The following is a 23158-nucleotide window of genomic DNA, read 5'->3' as shown; positions in this document are numbered from 1 at the left end:
TCAATAAAAAATTAAGCGTAGTTTCTGAGATATTGCAGTTTGAATGGTAAAAGTCCAAAAAGACCGATTTTCGTAGAATTAGTGTAACTCAAGCCACATAAATTCCAAAGAGCTAAAATTTTGTGGTATAATAGTGTGTTAGTTGGTCTATCTAATGCAGAACATTTGATCAAAAAATATCATTAGAGTAAAAAGTTATGGCAGCTCAAATTCGAAGTGACAGTGCGCGTGCTTCCAATTTCTATACAATTATGAACGGTACTGTATTTGCTTATAAATTTTTTTGTATCAAATAGTTATTGTAGTATCTTTTATTTTGTGTTGTTTTGATTCATTAAATGACCCTATATATATTTCTGATAACCTTGTTTTTTTTATTATTTCTTGAAAACTAAATTCTCTAAATTCATAAAATGTTTTAGAAGATAATATGAAAAACAAATTGATGATAACTTCAGCCATTTAATCCAATATATTCACATTACATGATTCCATTCAAACAAATATGCTCTGGATAAAAATAAAAAATTGAGGGGCATATTTTTATATGATTTAATTTACTTCAATGAAAATCACCATAATAAAAAAAAAAATTAAAATTGAATAATCTTCTTGAATTGCAGGAAATATTTAAGTATAAGCGATTATTATATTTATTATTTGTATGTCTTCCTTCAAATGTAACACCAACATAATATCCAGTTGTTTTTTTTAAATTTTTCAAATGCTTTCAAATTTACGGAACTGAAGTGACATACAAATCATCAATTAACAGTAGATAAAAAAATAAAAAAAATGTTCACCTCAGCACCGGATTCTTTTATTTTCAGATATTCATGAAATTTACAGTTTCAGTTATTAGTACAATAAAAATTGTGCAGATTCTATTTCCTCGAATCTCACTGCTTACTATTTATCTATATCGCAATTTAGGTCTGAATTCCATGTAATTTATTTGTTTCTTTCCTACAGCATGTGCATCGCCAACATAATGTTAACAATTATTATAACAATTTTTTTATTCATTTATTTTAACAATAAAATTTCCTTGAATTATTATTAGTAGGACGTGGTCATGTTTACTGTTAGTTTTTTGTACTTAAAATAAATCTATAATTTTCGATATTTTGTTTCAAAATTTTGCTTCGCAATTTTTTAATACTTCAAAAATTGTTCATTTTAGATCAGACAGAAATAAATATGGCTATGATACTGATTAAGGTCGGTTACAGCTAAAGGTAAGCTTAGTGTGTCTTGAGGTAAGTTGGGTATAAAGGTGAGTTTATTCTGTTGTATAACTATTTCATTCATTGATTATATGATATAAGAACGTTCAATCAGTTGCCAGCTGGGCAGGTATCTACACGCATGCGGAATACCTGTCGAAGATTCATAACACTGAGAATGTTATGAATTTTATACGGTTGCGAAACTGTTTGCTCGTTCTACAAATAAGACATACACATACACGAAATTCATTCATTACATGACAGTTTACACGAAGCCATGGTGTCGGGTATGTGCTAATTTGCATTGAAGATTGGCCGAACTTATAATCTAAAGAATGCAATTTAGCGCATACGTTGGCGAAACTGCGGTGAATCCGTGCACCCATGGTGGATTATCTACATACATACATACATACATTCAAAACATTTTCTCTCAGTAAAGGCAGGACAAGTGTAGAGGGAGATCAATGGGAGGCCACTTGCCCCCCACTTATCGGGAGCACAGATTCCCGTGCGCTTCCTCCCATGGAAGAATGGCGAGAGGAAATCGTGGATGGAACTTGTCCTCAAGTGAAGAGAGCTGCGAAATCGGTATTATTTTTATATTTGTTTACACATGGCGTTAGACTGTAACCGACAGGCTAAAGGTTTGCAATTGGTTGTCATATTTCACTTCAACCACATGTGGGGTAGATTCGGATGGAGGAAAGTGTAGGATGGAAGAACTGGGTGATCAGAGATGTGGTTAAGGCTACTGGCTTACAATTTAATGTTTCAAAAAGTTCGTTTCATCGATTTTTCATTTGAATCGATGTTCATAGTTTTGAAGCTACTTTCGGATATAAATCCTGGACAACAAACACTCGGCTCTTGACAGATGACATTGAGTTTGCGACTCTTAATTTTCTATTTTGTGTTCTTAACATAGGACTCCGAAATCCGGACTCCAAAATCTAAACTCTGGGTTCTGGACTCTTAACTCTACGCTCTTTAATTCAAACTCTATGCTCTGGATCCTGATCTATCGGAAACGAATTCTCGACTCTAGACTTCAGACTACAGACTATAAACATTTGACTTTAAACTCTGGACTCCAGACTCTTCATTCTAAACTTTACACTCATAACTACAGTCTGAAGACTCTGGACATTGGACTCTGAATATCGAACATTGGACATTTGACTTGGACATTGGACACTAGACAATGGACTCTGGCCATAAAACTCTGGACATAAGACTCTGGATATTGAATACTGTAAATTGGACTTTGGATATTGGACTCTGGAAATCGGACCCTGGACATCGGACTCTGGACAATGAAATCTGAACTTATGACTCTGGAAATTGTACTCTGAACATTGGACTCTGAACAATGGGCTCTGGACATTGGACTCTTCACATTGAACTCAGGACATTGAACTCTGGACATTGGACTCTGCAAATTGGACTCTAGACATTGGACTCTAGACATTGGACTATGTACATTTGACTCAAGACATTGGACTCTGAAAATTGGACTCTGGCCATCGGACTCTGGACATTGGACTCTGTACATTAGACTCTGGACATAGAGCTCTGGACATTGGACTCCTAACATTGGACTCCGGACATTGGACTCCGGACATTGGACTCCGGACATCGGACTCTGCAAATTGAACTCTGTACATTTGACTCAAGACATTGAAATTGACATTGTACACTGGGTATTGGACTCTGAACATTGGATTCTGGTTATATGACTCTGGACATTGGACTCCGTACTTTGGACTCTGGAGAACGAACTCTGGACATTGAACTCTGGACAATGGATTCGTCCAGAGTCCAATGTTCAGAGTTCAATTTTCAGAGACCATTGTCCAAATGGACTCTGGACAATGGACTATGGACATTGAACTCTGGAGATTGGACTTTGGACCCTGCACATTGGACTTTGGACATTAGACTCTGCACAATGGATTCTGGAAATTGGACACTGGACATCGGACTCTGGACGATGGAATTTGGACATGTGACTCTGGAATTTGTACTCTGAACATTGGACTCTGTTCATTGACTTCTTTACACTGGACACAAGACATTGTACTCTGGTCATTGGACTCTAAACATTGGACTCTGTACATTGGACTCTGGACATTGGATTCTGAACATTGAACTCTGGACATTGAGTTTTGGATTCTGGACATTGTACTCTGGATATTGGACTCTGGAAATTGGTATCTGGACATACGACTCTGGACATTGGACATTGTATACTGGACATTGGACTTTGGACATTGGACTCTGGACATTGGACTCTGGACATTGGACTCTGGAAATTGGACTCTGGACATTGGATTTTGGTTATATGACTCTGGACATTGGGCTCTGGACATTGGACACTAGACATTGGACACTAGACTTTGGACTCTTGACATTGTACTCTGGACATTCTACTCTGAACATTACATTCTGGGCATTGGACTCTAGGCATTGGACTCTGGACATTGAACTCTGTCGTTGGACTCTGGATATCTGACTCTTGATTTTGGACTCTGGATATTGGACTTTGGATATTGGACTCTGGATTCTGGATATCAGATTTTGGGCATTGTACTCTGGACATTGAACTCTGGTCATTCTTTTCCTTGTAGGGAAGAGCTCACTAGTTGATTTCCCCGCGTACCCCGCGTATGTTTCGCCGGAGCTGCTCCCTCTGTTGTTCTCCAGTTGGAGACAATATTGGTGCTTTCCCAGTTCATGAGTTCCATATTCAAGTCACTGCTCGATACTCCGCAGAAAGGTACAGGTCTAATTAACAGTTCCTGTGATCCTGCCCTTGCTTCCCTTGTATTATCACCTGGATATCTTCGTTTGTCCAGGTAGCGGCCACTTCCTACGTCCGACGGGTTTGACTGGGTCCCTCTGGGGGAAGTTCAGATGTGACTGCCATGTTCAACCGTTTTTCTTCTGATGAAACTTAGTCAGTTGTCACCATTCGTTTGTCTTCGTCCGGGTCGATCGGTAGAATGAAGATTTCGGTGACCCTAGCTTGTACTGCCCTTGAGCTGTGCGGACTTGCATCGCTCGTACTCGACCACCGTTACCAGGAAAAAAAAAATCGAAACGCCCGAAAGGTCACTGAAGAACGAGAGTGTTGTCTTGTTGGAGAAGCACTTATTAACCCACTTGGATGCTTCCACTTGTTACGCTGATATAGCTGACTCGTGTAGTCTCTGGCCCATCTGCGCTAGAAATTTGAACAGTTCGCTTCATATCCTGTAGGCGAATGAGACGATTAGGGTCCAGATCAGTTATATCTGGTTCGGCGATGGAAATAAGTGGTTCCCCAATAAAAAATGACCGGGTGTTAAGGGCTCTAGGTCTTGAGGTTGATTAGGATGGGAGTCTTTTGGTCGGAAATTCTAAATAGTTTGGGTTTGGGTGACTATAGTTAGGAAATGGTCAACATTGTAGGAGTTTTGTTTGACGCACACAGGGGTAAAACTTGAAAAAGGCGATCAAAACTGTTTTCTGCCGAAACTGTACGTTTTAGACCTATAGTGTTTTCGAGACAAATGACCAACATCACAAGGGCTAAAAAATTAGTTTTTTGAAAAATTGATTAATCCACCTAGTAGTAAGTTAAAAAAACTAACTTTTTTAATATCCATTTTGGAGCTATATTGTTCGAGAAAAGTTTTTAGCTTGTACCAATTCTAGCAACATTGCTAAAGAAGTCATAACTGTAACATTAATCGTTTCAAAGTTATGACAATTTAAAAAAAAAAATAATATCAATTTTTTTGTAGGGAAATGAATCCAACTTAGATGAAATTTCAGGGAATAGATAAGAGAAAATCGATGTTGAAAAACATGCGAAAAAAATTCGCCTTGTCTCCCGGTGAGACTTGAACCCACATCTTGCGCCTCTCCGGGGCCCATGTATTAACATTCTACTACAGAAGACCAACCTGGCGTATGAATATTATACTGGTTGAGTGTCGATGTCTATCGGAATGAGGGGAATAGTTCTCCCATGTGATCATTATCATTTTTCTTGGTCTATTTCTATTCCCATCATTTCATCTTACGGTAGTTAGAATCAAGTTTGGACATTTTTAAGCAAGGCAAGATTTGCATTGCCTTCTCATATCCTGCACGGGTTGTCAGTTATGATGAGAAATGATGCGTTTGCCGTATTTGGATATCCAGCCAATTTCGGTGTTTGGCACCGCCTTATTTCTATTTTTAAATTGCGACCCAGAGATGGGTCTTGACTCAAACATTCAGTCAGCGAATGTCCCTGAAATTTCATCTAAGTTGGATTCATTTCCCTACAAAAAAGTTTCGCTGACTGAATGTTTGAGTCAAGACCCATCTCTGGGTCGCAATTTAAAAATAATATCAATTTTCAGTTTTTTCAACATAACTTTTTTGCGCGGGATTTTTCATAAGAAATATGTTCTGGAGAGTTTTGAAAACAGAAAAGTTGTACACTTTTGCTGAATATACTGTATACAAATTTTGAAGTTTAAACGAGATATCTTAAAAATACTTAACAAAAATAGTCATTTTGAACTGGTTATATCTCCTGAGTTCGGGCGAGTTCGGTTACATATTTTACAGTTTTGCAATCAGAAAAGTATCGTCTTTAAAACAATATACGACTCAAAGTGGCCAATTTTGATCTTCATATCGTAAATGTCAAAAGAAGTGAGATAAAAATGAAGTTTATATACTTATTTGAGCCCATCTACCATCTCAAGTCCAAGTGGTTCAAGTAGGCCTACTGTTAGTAATCCTACATGTTGCAGCCTTATAGTAATAGTTATCCTCAAATTAGTATAAAAACTTCACTTTCGGTTCACTTCTATTGACATTTACACTATAAAGGTCACAATTGGCCACTTTGAGTTGTATATTATTTTAAAAGGCGATACTTTTCTGAATGTAAAACGGTAAGGCGGAAATGATACTTGAATTACCTATAGCTTTGAATCTAGTATAATGCCTGAATATTTCACCTGTAATTCGAAGTTTATCACTTTCCCGTCTAATGTTAGAAGTTGTAGTGCAGTTTTTCGTTCAATAGTGAATGCTTTCTCAGTAGTTTTGGAAGGGTTAATGTTCAGTCAATCTGCCCTACCCAAAAATAGTGCGTAGTTAAGTGCAGATTGCAGTCTATTTGACATTACGTTCTCATATTTTTTCCCGAACTGTTAAGACTACGTCATCTGCAAAGCCAACAACTTCGATGTTGGCAGATGCAATTTTGTTTAGGAGGTCGCCCAGTCAACAATTGCTGTGGAGCACCCACGTCTTCTCATAGCTGATTCGACTGAGTTGTGAGATGCGGTGCCAAGTTCACCTTCAATGTCTAGAAAAGAAGCAAATGCTTTTTTTTGCCTAATTGTCGTTTCTTGTTTTTGTGTTTAGTTATTTTTTTTTAGTTGGTAACCACAGGTTAATCCCGGTTCACGGATTGTATTCCAAGGCACGGCGAGCCACCGCGTTCCCCCAGTTTGCTACTCTGGGTCCATGAGTACAATGAGAAGACGCATGATATACTCCGTGTTTACCCCCTACTCCCTAAACTCCACCTGGGGCCGCAGACCTGGTTCCCACCTCGAACAGTTCACTTTGCTTTAATAGTGGGAGGGCTATTCGTGCTGATGCGCTCCTAGGCAATACTCATTAACGAGACCACCTTCAGCAAAACCTCTCATCCTTACGACTCGACGCCTGAACTCTCCTCCAACGACTTGAGAACCGACATCTCCTGTCAATGGCTTGAGATTCCCACACAGATCTCCTCTAACGACTCGAGATCCGACCCCTCCTCGCATCGACTCGAGGTTTACTTTTCCTCTGCACGATTCAAGGCCCGATCTCTCCTCTAACGACTTGAAATCTGACCTCTCCTCGTAATCACTCGAGGTGACCACTTGTAGCCCTCCTCTTGTTGATATGGGGCCTGATACCCCCACTTACGACTCGAGACCCGACCTCTTATCATAAAGACTCGGGGTTGACCACACAAACCTTTACGCCTGAAGGTTTTAGGCCTGACCTCTCCTCTAACGACTCGAGGCCCGACCTCTTATCTTCAGGGTTCGAAGTTTGTCACCTTGCCCGTCGTGTGCCTGATCGAGAGCAGCTTATCCTAGACTCGCGCCTGTCACGGCACACGCGCGGGATGATTCCCGACGAAAACGTCATCCTAGAACGATTTCCACTGCGAAGAAGGTCAATTCTTATCCCCGCAGCTGCTGTCGTTGAGAACTGACCTACTCGGATAGTCCCCGAAGGTGGAGCATCCTACGCACCCACGGCATCCGCTACGCAGAAGGTGTTGCCTTATCTTTGTAGCTTCAAACCGTGGGGTCAGACACACTCTACTCGACAGCCCCTCGTCGATGGGGTCAGTCTACTCCGACCGTTGTCCGGTCTTCTTTATCCCCCTTGGCTGGCAACCCTAGGATTTTTGGCCTGCGGATTTTCCTGCCCTTTGCATGCCAGATCGAGAGCTGCTTGTCCTGGACTCGCGCCTGTCACGGCACACGTTCGGGACTTGGAATGCTACGACTCGGATGTTTCCCGACGGTGACGACATCCTACACTGACTTGAGAGGCTCTCCCAGCAACGAGAGCCTCTCTACCCGTGGGTATCCCCCGACAGTGGTTAACTCTCTTCCTTCGAGGTCCGCTACGAGGAAGGTAAAGTCTTATCCCCGCAGTTTCCCCCTCAGGAAGCGGCACTACTCGGATACCCCCCGACATTGGGGTACCCTACTCACGTTCGCGGCGTACCCCTGACCTCCGCTACGCAGAAGATGATGCCTTATCTTTGTAGCTTCGATCAAGGGATCGGACGCACACTACTCAGATGCTCCCCGTCGATGGAGTCATCCTACACCGTTCGCGTACTGCCGTTGATTGGATCCGTACACATCCTCTGGAACGGAATCCGTACACATCCTCTGAACACCCGCCGAGACCTTTTGTGTTCGCAAACCCTCGCCGGTCATATACTGCAGTTGATGATTGTGGAAGTAACTTTCCACAATCCTATACAGATATACCGGGATCCTCATTTGGATGAGCGACGACGCAATCGCTGTCCAACTGACACTGCTGAAGGCGTTCTTCACATCCAGAGTGAACACCGCGCAATCCCCTTGGTTAACCTGGTTCTGTTCGCTACCTCGATGACCGAGCGGGTGACATCTACAGGTATGTAGGGCCGTAACCGTAGACATCCCTTTATTTTGTAAGCGAACTGAAAATTGTTTAACTAACTTAAACTAAGTACTGAGATATAAAGTGCTCGTCAAGTATCTTCTCCATTATTTTAAAACTAATGAATGTTGAATTGATAGATCCGAATGCCTTAGGTTGAGTTTTGTCTTTTTTTTCCCTGGTTTTAGGATGGAGATCACGCGCATCTTTCTCCATTGTGTGAGAATATGACGAAGTGTCATACTGGCGACGAACATCTCTGCTAAGGCAGGTGTTACCATTTGTTTGGCTTGCTGTTTTGGAATTGGTAGATTCCCATCTTCACCAGCAGCTTCAAATGGCTCGAATGTACGTATTGCCCAGTTAACCATTGACGGTGTAAAGATTGCGCGAGATTTGCGACGAGCTTCATCACATCTGATTCACGCTTTTCTAATGTTTTTGTTGTACTCAGTTAGGGACTTATGATAGTCTGTAACATAGTTACATTTCGTAAGTGGAAAATCAATGTTAAATTCTCGTTTACTTGTTCATTTAGTACAGTTGATAGTCATAGAAACGCCTAAAGGTAGATAATAGAAACATGCTTGTTAAAAAGAAACACATAAATCGGCGAATGGATGCGATCTCGTCTCAATAAAAAGTTCACTGGATTTAATCCAGCTTCCGTATATGAATGTATATTAATTTGTTTGTATTTGTTTGTAACTTCGTGAATCCAACAGTGGATCGTTCTTCGGGGACGATCTAACTATCAAAAGAAGGAAAGAGAAAAACTCTTCTGGATCGGGGACAAATTTGGAGTATTGTTGTCCGAAGAATCGATGACGCCTTTCGGAGGTCATTGATTTCCGTTTCGTGTAACACAAGAGGACATGTGCGAACTGAGGAATCCACGATCAGCGTTCTTTCACTTCGACCCCGACCGTGGTATCAGCAGCAGCGAGAGTCCTTTGACATTGTTTGCGTTTTTCTTAATGTAAAAAATCAGGATGTGCCCTTAATTATTTGAGTTCTAAATGTTTTCTGTTCCTAGCTATCAGTAATTAGCTAGCTAGGTAGTGTGGGCATTTATTTGTGCGCGAAGCAAAAAAGATATGATGTGGGATTACGTATGTGTAGTGTGCGGGTTAGATTCTTATAACGTGATCGACGTTCTACTTATAAAGCAATCACCGACTGTCGCACTTCTAGCGACGCACAAGCGACATCCAGCAATCCTGGTTCAGGATCTCGTCGACTGCCGGTAGGTCGAAGACTTCTTGTCCTTGCCCTCGTAATGTAACTTAAATATGCTAGAACACTTCAGTTTTCCGTTATTCAAATTGTAAGAAAAATTATCCGAAAAAACATGCTTCGGAAAAAGACTAAAAAAAATTCGCTTAGTGTCCAAGAAAGCTGAAGTTAAAAGCTATATATTGTAAAAAAAAATTATGATCGTGACCACAAAAAATTAAAAAAGTGGTTCAATCATACCAGATAAAATTTGAAAGAGGATTGAAAAGTTTGCGTAATTTGACACATTTTCGCATCTTTAGGTTTTTAGAATACGAAACACAGAATTTTTGACAATTTTCCAAAGGTGGCGAACCTTTTTATCATTTTCAATTTCTGTGTTCATAATCATAAAAAATTTCAAAACTTCGAGGTTTCCAGAACTATATATTTTATAATCATTGGTTGAATAACCAGAGAGATATTGCGGTTTAAGCGAGGAGTGTCAAATTGACAGTCATGGTCAGATTATGGACTTTTTTCTGAGACTTTCAGGACGCGTCCATATGAAAAGTAATAATGCAAACTTAAAGATTCCAAGAATTCATTTGGGATCCCCGAAGATTTTTTTTTATTTGGAATCCCCCCGAATTATGTAGCAAGCCGTCAAACTTCCAAAAGTGTCATATTGGCACTTAAGAGCGGGTGATGGTAAAAAAAAAACAATTTGCCATATGTTTTAAAAAGAAGCATTTGAAACACGCTGAAACTTTAACCTGTGAAAGAAAAACTGTATTTTGTCTTGATTTGAGAAGAATAATCCATTTGAAGCTCACTGGACACATGACGCCTCTGTGTCAATTGTTTATCTAAGTACCATCAAGGGAAGGTACAGAGGCACCTAGTCAGTGAAAAGTGTAGAAACTTATGATCGGCAATAGCCTGCCCGTACACTAAAAAGTCACGTCCGCCAACAGCAGGCAAGCCCATCGTCATCGTGGACACACCCGTCTGTTCCGCCGGAAACCTCCAACTTCAACGCACCTCCGAGTATCCAGAAGATGAGACGGTGGACACTCACGTTGGACGCAGGCCGATCGCGGTCGGTCGCTGTTCGAATTATAGCTATTTGCTTAGCTCCGGGTGATGATTACTTTACACATGATATTTCCATGAGCCCGGAATGAGTGTGGTTTGTAATATACTTTTATAGGCAGTAGGTAGGTAGGTAGTTACCTACTAAAGATTGGGTCGGTCTTAATCAGCTTGGCGACAGCCGCCCGGTGGCATGAGGCTAGCCGCTTCCGATTATAAGTAGGGTTCTCGTCAGTTGGCACGTCGCGTGTGCCTTTGCCCAGTTACAAGCCCACGACGACGACCACAAGCAGTCAGCGTTCTTCAATGGAATTTTCGTCCGTTTGTCCGGTGTGTCGGACCAACTCAAGCGAGATGGATTTGTGTGAACAAACAAGCAAAGTCGGGTCTGGCCCGATGTGCAGCTAAATAAAAAAGATTCCAGCGCCTGACATTTATTTGTACAACAAGTGTTTGTCGAACTGCCGCCAACTGCCGATGATCGACCGCCAGCTTTCCTACATTTAAGTAAGAAGACGAGTGATATTGGATATCGGTTTATTGATTTTGAGGGGTTCACTGCACTGAGTGTGTTTATTGGTGACTGCAACGGATTTCGAAGAATGAGTTCAGAGACTTTAAAGAAATGTCATCGATTATGACTATTTTTCACGAACACCTTTCTACTACAAATCTCCTGTTTTCGAAACAAACTCTCCACTTTTCCCACACAATGTAGGAGTTACTCCCAGCAAGTGTTTCGTAACATCTTTTCCGCCCTAATTCTGTGACGTCTCCCGTTACAAAGTATCGGCTGAACAAACCGGCCGACTGATATAGCTAACAAGTTTGCAAAAATCGGAAGCCAAAATAGCCGCACACGCCACATCGCGCTCGACTGTTTTATTTTTCGCTGCCCTCCCATTATAAACTAAACAGCACACGAGCAGCAGCAGCGGCAACGTCTCTTGTTCAAACACGCTCCTCCGAGTACTACGACTTTACGCTATAAGTACACTGCAAAAAATTCACATTTTAGGAATATGTGTTAGCCTTATAGATTTTTGCAATGTGATTCCCATTTGGAAAATACGTGCCCACACATCTATATATATAAAAAGCAATTATCTGTATGTTTGTTTGTTTGTTTGTTTGTTTGTTTGTCCTCTATAGACTCAGCCGTCTTAAGAGCTAGAGATCTGAAATTTGGCATGGATGCTCATTAGGACCAGGAATAATGAAAAATGTTTTTAGATTTTTGGACGACCCCTTCTGAAGGGGGTCGTCCATACAAGACAAATATTGTTTTCACGTTATTGACGTTATTTTCCGTCGGATTGTGATGAAAATTTGCACATGAGTGTTTTAAGAGACGAGCAATCGATTACAGTTCTCAAATTTAGGGATAGAGGTCGGCAAAAGGGGTCGTCCATATGCACTGATTAATGTTTTTGCGTTATTGGCGTTATTAAACATCGGATTGTGATGAAAATTTGCACATGAGTGTTTTGAGAGACGAGCAATCGATTACAGTTCTCAAATTTAGGAATAGGGGTCGGCAAAAGGGGTCGTCCATATCCACTGATTAATGTTTTTGCGATATTGGCTTTATTTTACATTGGATTGTGATGAAAATTTGCACATGAGTGTTTTGAGAGACAAGTAATCGATTACAGTTATCAAATTTAGAGTCAGGGGTCGGCCAAAGGGGTCGTCCATATCCACTGGTTAATGTTTTTGTGATTTTGGGGTTATTAAACATCGGATTTTGATGAAAATTTGCACATGAGTGTTTTGAGATACGAGCAATCGATTACAGTTATCAAATTTAGGGGTAGGGGTTGGCAAAAGGGGTCGTCCATATCCACTGATTAATGTTTTTGCGATATTGTCGTTATTAAACATCGGATTGTGATGAAAATTTGCACATGAGTGTTTTGAGAGACGAGCAATCGATTACAGTTATCAAATTAAGGGTCAGGGGTCGGCAAAAGGGGTCGTCCATATTTACTGATTAATGTTTTTGCGATATTGGCGTTATTGTACACCTGATTGTGATGAAAATTTGCACATGAGTGTTTTGAGAGATGAGCAATCGATTACAGTTCTCAAATTTAGGGTCAGGGGTCGGCAAAAGGGGTCGTCCATATCCACTGATTAATGTTTTTGCGATATTGGCTTTATTTTACATTGGATTGTGATGAAAATTTGCACATGAGTGTTTTAAGAGACAAACAATCGATTACAGTTATCAAATTTAGGGTCAGGGGTCGGCCAAAGGGGTCGTCCATATCCACTGATTAATGTTTTTGCGATATTGGCGTTATTAAACATCGGATTGTGATGAAAATTTGCACATGAGAGACGAGCAATCGATTACAGTTCTCAAATTTAGGGGTAGGGGTTGGCAAAAGGGGTCGTCCATATCCACTGATTAATGTTTTTGCGATATTGACTTTATTTTACATTGGATCGTGATGAAAATTTGCACATGAGTGTTTTGAGAGACGAGCAATCGATTACAGTTATCAAATTTAGGGTCAGGGGTCGGCCAAAGGGGTCGTCCATATCCACTGATTAATGTTTTTGCGATATTGGCGTTATTATAGATCGTATTGTAATGAAAATTAGCACATGAGTGTTTTGAGGGACCAGCAATCGATTTCAAGTTTCGAATTGCGGATCAGAAGTTGGCTGAAGGAGTCGTCCATACCCAACTTTAATGTTTTTGCGATTTTGACGTTATTCTACATTGGATTGAGATGAAAATTTCTGCATAGGAGTTTTGAGGGACGTTCTTTTGCTTTCAGGTTTCAAATCTTGACTCAGGGGTCGCAAAAGGGGTTATTATCTGTTCACTGATTTTACGATATTCTCTTGATTGAGCATAGAATTGTTATGAAAATTGACACATGGGAGGTTAACAGAAAAGATAATTGATTTCAGGTGTTAAGTTTTGAATCGTGGTAAAAAAAGGCCGTCCATGTTAGTTGATCACTGTTTTCGTGATATTGTCGTGATCATGCATCGGATTGAGATGAAAATGTTCAGGTGAGGATTATAAACTATGAGCAATTGACTCCAGGTAGCATGTTCCGTGTCAAGGGTCGGTGAAAAGGGCGTCTATATTCACTGTTCACTGTTTTCAAGTTCCTGACGTTATTTTACATATAAATTGAAAAGAAAATATGGCAAAAGGGAGTTTTGAGGAACGTAAAATTGGTTTCCATTATCGAATTTCGGGCCATGGGACAGAAAAAGAGGATTTCATTGAAAGTTCAGTGTTTTGTGCAATAATTTTTTTGGAGGCAGTTAATTGATACCAATTTAAGTGTGAAGGTCAAGCAAAAGAGTCGTGCACATAAACAAATAGTACATGTTTCTGCCACTCTCACATAAATTTTAATAAAAAGCCAATCAACCGTTTAATTAGAATTTCAAATAATAGTAATGGTAGCGACTTTAAACACTGTTGAATTTTTTCCCCAAAATTGTCAAAAGAATGTTTCAAATTCATTTTCTAAACTCATTTTGACGTACCAATGATTTAAAGCGAAACGAAGTTCGTACGGGATCAGCTAGTATAGAATAAAAGATTATAATTTTTATATGCGTCACATAAAAGTTAAATCCCACACTTAAATATTATAAGCCTACGTTATACTCAAAGGCTTGCCTACTTTGGGGCGTTTTCATACTTGTCTACTCAAAGGCGTTTTTTTTTTGTTCGAAAGAATTTTTCGGAAAAAAAAGAAAGATATTAAATGGTTCATCATTTTGAAATTATTTATTTTTAAAATACTTATCCGACAAAAACTACAGATCTTTTTGAAATAGATCATTTCCGGGAGTTCGCTCCATTACGTCCATCATATTTTCCTGGAACACGGGATTGACGACTATGGCGGACACCAGACTCCTGGTTCTGCAAAATAAAAGAAAAAACTATTTTCAATCATGCTATAGAAATCATAAATTAATTAACTTACATTCTTCTCTCGACAACCACTTCACAACTGATTTCCTCATGTTCATGTAGTCCTACGGGGTAGAGAAGAAGAGAAATAATGATCCACTGTCATTTTCTTTTTTGAGTATTACTCACCTAATTATTGCATTTGAGTTGAGAACGACACACCAACTTTTTCTTCAGGGTGGCCATTTTGAACACGTGAAAATCTTAGATCTTATCTGTCAATAACACATACATTTCATAATTCGAATATGAATTTTATGTGTGACATATGATTGTCATATGAAGCTTATGAAATCTAAGTGTAGAACAATTTTGAAGACGTATGTGTAAGGGAAACATACATCCGAAGTGTGGATTTTTTGCAGTGTAGGTAGTAGATAGGCATTCTACATAATTTCATCCGATGTCTAATATTACCGACTCCAACTAGATTCGCTCAAGTGTCTCCTCGAGATCACCTACATTCATATAGTACATCAGCCGTTACATTGCATTGGTCTTCTGAATGGGCGCACGCGGTATCGGTCAATATGATACATTTGTCTAATTAAAGATGTAGGCGCTCTACGCTACACAAGTGGTTCTTATTTGCATTTTTAAGGTATGAGTTCTGAAGTTGAGCTGCTGTAATAGAGCCAAAATCATGCTATTTGGCCCTATCCTAGAAACGTCATTATGACCAATGATTGTTGGTCATCAATGTTGATCACCAAAGCTTTTTAAAAGCTATGATTGAACATGTTAGCAATTTTTGATTTTTTCGATTCTATTAGTTCTTGGAGTTTTTTTTTTATATTTTTTCCAGCAACCATAATGGTTGATGAATGATAATTGCATTATTGAGATATGATCTGGTAAAATAAATAGCCAGAACACCAATGATTTAACAATATTATGAGCATCTTTTCTACTGCCAGTCAAGATTTTAGGTAAAGTGTATGAAATAGTATCTTAAAATAAATGTGCCTCGTCAAATCTGATGGTCAATCATGATGGAATTGATTGAAAATAGGCCTGAAAAAATATTTTCCAATGCTTGCATTGTGAATCCATTAACATGGCATCATTTTGTGCCCTTCGATTTTGCAACCAACATGGCGTTAGTCAATTCAATGCTTAATAGCCTGTTTATGGTCAAAAAATGGCTAGTTAGTTTTATTATGATTTAATGATGACCCCAAAAAAAGCTACGGTTTGACGTCTCTCTCAAGCCAACCAATTACAACTCATTTCTCATTTCTGAGTTGTTAATCATAAGTACAGTAAATGAGGACAGACTTCTAGAATGAAAAGGGATTGCATGTGAATGAGCCGAGGAATAAATCATGAGTTGAAGTCAAATTTCGTTGTCTGACGCCATCTTGAAATCCAAGATGGCGGCTTCCGCTGAACTTTAAAATGTTGTAAATGACTTAAAATCGCATGAAAACCCCAACAATATTTGTATTGGGTGAAAGGGCTAAACGAGTAGAAGTCGTATTTCGCTATCGGACGTCAACATGAAATCCAAATGGTAGCTTCCACTGAACTTTAAATGCTATAAATGACGAAAAGTCGCATCAAACCTTCACTATATGGGTATTGGATGAAAGGGCTTAACTAGAATTAGTCGAATTGACGCCATCTTGAAATTCAAGATGGCAGCTTCTGCTGATCTTTGAAATACTGTTAATCCCTGGAAATCAAATGTACCACACCCCCCCCCCCCCCCCTCCAATATGAGTATTGAGAGGAATAGCTAAACAAGTAGAAATTTAGCAACGGAAAGTTAATAAATTTCGCTATCAATCGCTATCAATTTATCAATCAAATCGTCATCTTGAAATCGAAGATGTCGGCTTCACTGAACATTGAAATGATTCAAATCACTGAAAATTGCTTCAACTCTCACAATATGGGTATTTCGTGAAAGGGATCGAAGAGTAGACGACATATTTTGCTATCAGACGCCATCTTGAAATCCAAGTTGGCGGCTTTCACTGAACATTAAAATGATTTTAATCACTGAAAATCACATGGAATTCTCAATATATGATCATTGGGTAAAATGGCTTAACCAGTCAATGTCGAATGTCTCTATCACACGACATATTAAAATCCAACATGGCGACTTCCGCTGAACCTTAAAATGCTATAAATAACTAAAAATCGCATGAAACCCCCACAATATGGGTATGGGCGAAAGGAATAAACTAAAAGATGGCCAATTTTGCTATCAGACACCATTTCGGAATCTAAGATGACGGCTTGCACTGAACTTTAACATGTCGTTAATCACTGAAAATCGCACGAAACTCTCACAATATGAGTATTGGATGAAAGGGCTAAACGAGTAGAAGTCGAATTTTGCTATTAAACGCCATCTTGAATTCCAAGATGGCGGCTTCCACTGAACATTAAAATGATTTTAATCACTGACAACCGCATGAAACCCCCACATTATGGGTATTGGGTGAAAGGACTAAACTAGAAGAAGTCGAATTTGGCTATCTGACACCATCATTAATCCAAGAAGGCGGCTTTTGCTGTTCTTTTTAAAGCTGTAAATAACTGAAAATCTAAAGATTCATCCACAATACGCGGTATTGGGCAAAAGGGCTACACAATTAGAAGTCGAGTTTTGTTTTTATGCGTTTTTCAGTCATTTATTCGTGATATTTTCAGTTATTTACAGCTTTGAAAATAAATGCGGAAGCCGCCATCTTGCATCAATCATGGAGTGAAGCAACCATTTTTTTTCTACTATTTGGGCCCTTTCACTCAACACTCATATTGTAGAGATATTCATATCACTTCCTGTAATTTCAAGTTTTCAAACATTTTTATATTTTCTTTTATTTTAACTCAAAACCAACACACATAACAAATCAAAACATGGGAATTCCAAGTCAAATATGTGCTATCTAACCTGAGCATGTTCTGTTTCGACATCTTGATCGAGGACCAAGGACTATAAAAATCGCTCACTCATCGAAACGCACATGAGAATGCTTCGCCGCCGGCTCGCTATTCGTTTGTGCTCAATACAATCACGAATAGCAACACAAACGATTCTACGATGGCGGTTTCTTTGCTGCTCGTATTGCAAAATATTCATGAGCGAGTCTGAGCAACGGGATCACGAGAGACTCGTATTTGCTTCGTGAAAATTTAGATACCAAGCTTGCTGTCTGTTTAGGGGAGTAAGTACGTCAGTTCAAAAGAAAAAGAAAAAGGAATCTTTCGGCTTGTCCTTTTCAGAGACAAACCTTCCGTACTGTCCGGGCACCGATCGTTTGAAGATTGGCTTGCCCTACACAAGAGTACACTGTTACTGTTGATGTTATTGATGTTCCTTCAAGCTTGTAGCTTCAAAAAGTAACGCACATTCTTCCGTAGCAAGCAATAATAAAACCACTAGCATGAAGCAAATGTATTCTTTTGGTTCGGCATATTTGCCTGAAAAGAATAATAACATCACTAACTTGAATTGGCTGTACCGGCCGTATGCACACTGTTCTTCTTTTTTTCAATTCCTGTTGGCCAACGCTGTTGAAAGCCAACACGGCTTGGCGTCAGTATTGTTGCTGTTAGTGTTTTTTTTAAGCTCAAGCTTCGCAAAGGGACGAAGATTTTTCCACGGAAAGAAATAATATCATTACTAACACGGCTCATGAGCGGGTTGGTAAAAATTTTCATGAACCAGCTCGCTGCTACGCAATCGTCGGGTTGATGCTCGACTTTGTGTGCGAAGAGGGAAGCAAAGTAAAAAGGAATCAGGAACCTTGTTCGTGTTTTCGTTTTGGTCGGGATTGATTCGTGAGAACAGGAGATTCTCGCTCACACCTCATTCGCGTTCCACGACATTTTTATGAGCAAAAATCGGAGCGATGCAGGTTCCGTCGCTCGTTTGAATGAGTTTTTCAATCCTTGTCGAGGACTGTCACTAAGTTTTATGGCGGTTTAATAATCATGCATTGAGTGCTATTATAAAACTTACAAAAGAAAGCTTGGAGCAAACTTCTAAGTTTGTATTTTATTTTAGTTTTAACAGAGCATTCATAACTCTTCCGAAACAACTAAAATAGCTTAGCTAAGCTTGTTTGACTACTCATATCCACCTTAAATCATTAAGCCCGAAATGCTCTAATTAGTCACTAAAAATACCATTATTTTCTCATGGTTTTTGTAAAAACTTAATATTATATTGTATGAAATCATTCAATGCATTTCGAATTTCATGATCGCTGGCGTGGCTAAGTAGAACTAGTTCTACATCGCCAATGGTTGCTACTCCGTGATTGATCGAGGCCATCAATTTTGTACAAGGGCCAAAAGAATACAGCTTGGGATTAGCAACACATTCTCAATGCACAAAACTCGTGCTCTCTCTTTAAAAAATTATCAATAACGGCGCCGGCCACGTCCTAGTAGTTATTAATAAGATATTTTTAATATCAACCATCAACCTGTTATTCCAGTATTCTTCAAAAGCTTGTTTTGAAAAATTCTGAAACAACGATTAGTCAGTGTCACCAGCTGTAGAAACCGTCTATACGTCTGCGAATCTATATTCAAGTATAAAAGAAAGGGTGGTTTTAGTAAGGGTGAGGTTTGGATAACCCAAGCAACCAAAAGTTCGGATAACATTCCTCTATCAGGTTTGATCAGCTTAATCGAGTATGCTAATACAACTTCTTTCCAGCTCAATTTTTGAGTAGTTAAACGAACTTTAAAGTTGACAAAAAGTTCGCATAAATCGTCAAACAACTTTTAACCAGCTTCAAAATCCACTTTATAAGCAGCATAAAAAATCTAAAAAATACTCTTCTGCTCTTTCAATTGCCTTCTCAAGTCCGCTAATTTGATTCATATTTATCAACTATATTTGTAACTAACTCACATTACATTTGAAAAACATGTTCTTACCAAGTCTCGAACCCGAGCTCACCACTTGAAAGTCGAGATCCATACTTGTTGCCCTATATGAACATCATGAGTAAGCAACGATTTTACTCGATGTGATGATTTTCTTTAAAACGACTTTCAGGTTCTTTATTTCTACTTAATTCCCACTTTAAAGCTGTTAAAAAGTTCTTCCGAGACTAAATGTGTACTTCACATAGTTGTTTCCCAAGTAACGATGTGTTTATTTATGCAAACACGTGTTGAAGTTCGAAAAAAGTAGATTTTAGCTTTTAAATCTACATCAAAGTTTCTATAATGCGAAGTTGCTTTTGAACGCCCGTTGGAACTAATTAAAAACTTTCAAGTTTACAAAATAGTACAACAGAGACTTTTTACGAACTATTGAGCTGTACAAAAAGACTTGCAACGCTTTGATAGCTACTTGATTTTGAAAAATTAAAAGTACGTAACAAGTAGATTGTTTTTCTTCATACAAACTTTAAAGTTCCCAAAAAGTAGAAACAGAAACCAAAACAGTACTTTAGAGCTTTTTTTGAGTATTGGCTGAACTTGATAAAGAATGAAGTTCCATGTGTGTGGGCCAAACTCAATATGAGAACCGCAGTGCATATTATATCTCACATATATGGGAACAGGCACTCGACATGAGTTAGTCTTTATCTATCGCTATCGTAATGGACCTCTCCAGTATCTATACACCGCGGACGTTCTTATATCGGCACTTGGCATTATGTGGTTTCCACATTTGGCGATCCTGCCAGGAGCCAATTTTTGAGCCAAAACGAGATATAAAATATTAAATCTTAAATAACATTGCTTTTATAAGTTAAGCTGAGTACTCAGTACCTAAGCAGATCTTACGACGAAGCCTTTTTGAGTAATTTTGCTGCGCCGAATTGCGAGCCCAATGGGCTGCGCCAGTTAACGAGCTTGAAGAGCTGCGCCTGCGAGCATACTTTGCTGCGCCGTATCGCGAGCTGAAAGAGCTGCGCCTGCGAGCCGCATCGCTGCGCATAAATGCGAGCTGGAAGAGCTGCGCCTGCGAGCATACTTTGCTGCGCCAAATTGCGAGCTTGAAAAGTTGCGCCAAATTGCGAGCTTGAAAAGCTGCGCCTGCGAGCATACTTTGCTGCGCCGAATTGCGAGCCGAATGGGCTGCGCCAGATTGCGAGCTTGAATGGCTGCGCCTGCGAGCATACTTTGCTGCGCCGTATCGCGAGCTGAATGAGCTGCGCCTGCGAGCCGAATAGGCTGCGTTTAATTGCGAGCTGGAAGAGCTGCGCCAGTTGAAAATAAAAGGACTGCGTCTAGATGCGAGCTGTGTCTGCGAATTTAGTGCTGTGTCGAATTGTGAGCTTAATGTACTGCGCTTGAATGCAAGTTTAAAAGCCTCGCCTTGATTCGAGCTAATTGAGCTGTGCCTGCGAGCTTTAGTGCTACGATTTAATTCGAGTTACATGCTGCTCCTGTATGCGCAAATGTAAGTCAATGGGCGATGGAAGCGAAAAGTTATTCTTTCTCTCCTTAAGAAAAACGCCTTTAGAACTGTCAAAAGTTGGGTGAAATTATAGCTGCATCCCACTTGCACTAATGCAAAACCATCACCCAAATTCGTCAGCGATTCCATCGCCTATTGAGCTGAACTTGAATGTGAGCTATGTGCTGCCAAATGCGAGCCAAATTGAGCTACGCCTGAATGCGTGCTATGTGTTGCGCCTGAATGTGAGCCACATGGACTGCACCTGAATGATCTGTGGGATGCGCCTGAATGTGTACTATACGCTGCGCCTAGTTAATGCGATGCTTTAACTTCTGTGAACTATGTGTGCATGATATATGCAAGTTAAGTGTGCTGCTCGATGTGATAGCTTCTGCTGACTGTAATTAATTATATTGTGTGGATTACGCTGGTTCTATGCAACTTTAATGAACTGCGCCACGTGCTAGATTCAGATTGGAAAAAATACGGCCGATTTGCTGTGACTCATGCAAGACCTATGTATGTGACGCCACGTCGTCGGTTTGAAAAGCCGCGTCTGGATGCGGAATTGAATCCATCCTACAGCACGGTCTGCATAACTAGCGCTAGGTATGGCGTGTCCAGTAAACGCGGGCCAAGATCCGTAAGGCGACTCGAGAGTTGCTGAATATGGATAAGAAGGACGAGAAGCGTCTATTCCAAGGTAAGGACCTGGTTCGTTGGCTGGCGCGTATCGGAGTGCTCGACGAGTCTCGCATAAAGCTTGATTACGTGTTGGGTCTCAAGATAAAAAATTTCTTGGAACGCTTTCTGCAGACTCAAGTGTTTAAGCTGGGATTGGTCAAGTCCTCCCGATCAGGAGAGCATATCAAAATAATAACTCAAACGTATCTTACCAAGATATTTACATCTGATTCAGTTATAATTAAGTACTCCAAATTTTCGATTTTAAGTTTCTCCAATCTGAATTATATCTTATTCTGATTGACAAACTTGAATGGGGTTGAGCTCATATTCTATGATCAAGATTTTTTTTCGGATTGTCCTAAAATAAAATGATTATATCTTATTTTGATATACGTACAACTTTTTCTGAAACACGGACATCGAAGTCGACGGCTCAAACCTTACATTAACGAGTTTCGCTCAACAGGTTCATAAAATTGAATCAATTTTTTGGGAAACCAAAAATGGGGCATGGTTTTATCAAATAATGTGGTTTATTGACCTTCCACTAGAAAATTTTCTCGAAGCACACATATCTTGATAAGTTATAATTTTGATATAATTTGTTCTGTCCAATATCAAACTATGCTATCTGAACCAGATATAATCTTGATAGGAGCATATCAAAAACTGATAGAATTTAGCTATGATCGTATAGATTTTTTGATATAATTTGAGATATTTTAACATCCTACGAGTACTGAATTATAACTCATTCAGATAGAAAAAAATAAGTATCAAAATATCTCATTTTGATATAATTTTGTTTTTCCCTCCTGATCGGGCTACCATAACGTTCGTATTCTGATCCGTTAGCCTAACATTCGCGTTAGCAAGCAGATTGTGAACATTCATTGTACGTTCGGACTCTTAGTAGAGCATCGACTTCTCGCTGAAGACGCCCTTCGGAGGTGGCCGTCCAGGACGCGTCAAGTGGAAGAACATGAAGAAGGGCCAGGAAGGCAGCGGTGCTGCTGATGATGAAGAAGAGGATTAAGCAACATGAAACCTTACGAAGAGAAGATTTATTGTGGAAAACAATGTGTGCTGAAGTATGAACTCAAACCGGAGTTATACGATTTGAATAATCAATGCAACATAAACATTTCATCAACCGCATGTTTGAGCAGAGAACCGAAGGCTTGGAAGCCGCTGAGAATGCATATAAAATTTTTGATTTATTTTTTCTTCACTTTTTCGGAGAGGAAGGTGAATGTGTGGGCCAAACTCAATATGAGAACCGCAGTGCATATTATATCTCACATATATGGGAACAGGCACTCGACATGAGTTAGTCTTTATCTATCGCTATCGTAATGGACCTCTCCAGTA

General features: G+C 39.6%; 1 pseudogene; it reads left to right on the top strand.

Annotated features, from left to right (window-relative positions):
- LOC129752417 (40S ribosomal protein S9-like) overlaps positions 1 to 22823 on the top strand; it is a 41641-nt pseudogene extending 18818 nt beyond the window's left edge.
- Positions 22824 to 23158: the final 335 nt, after the last annotated feature.

This window comes from Uranotaenia lowii, chromosome 3 (assembly GCF_029784155.1).
Source record: "Uranotaenia lowii strain MFRU-FL chromosome 3, ASM2978415v1, whole genome shotgun sequence".
Taxonomy (NCBI): Eukaryota; Metazoa; Arthropoda; class Insecta; order Diptera; family Culicidae; genus Uranotaenia; species Uranotaenia lowii.
Note: the sequence above shows the minus strand (reverse complement) of the source record. Positions and strands in the feature narration are given on the sequence as shown.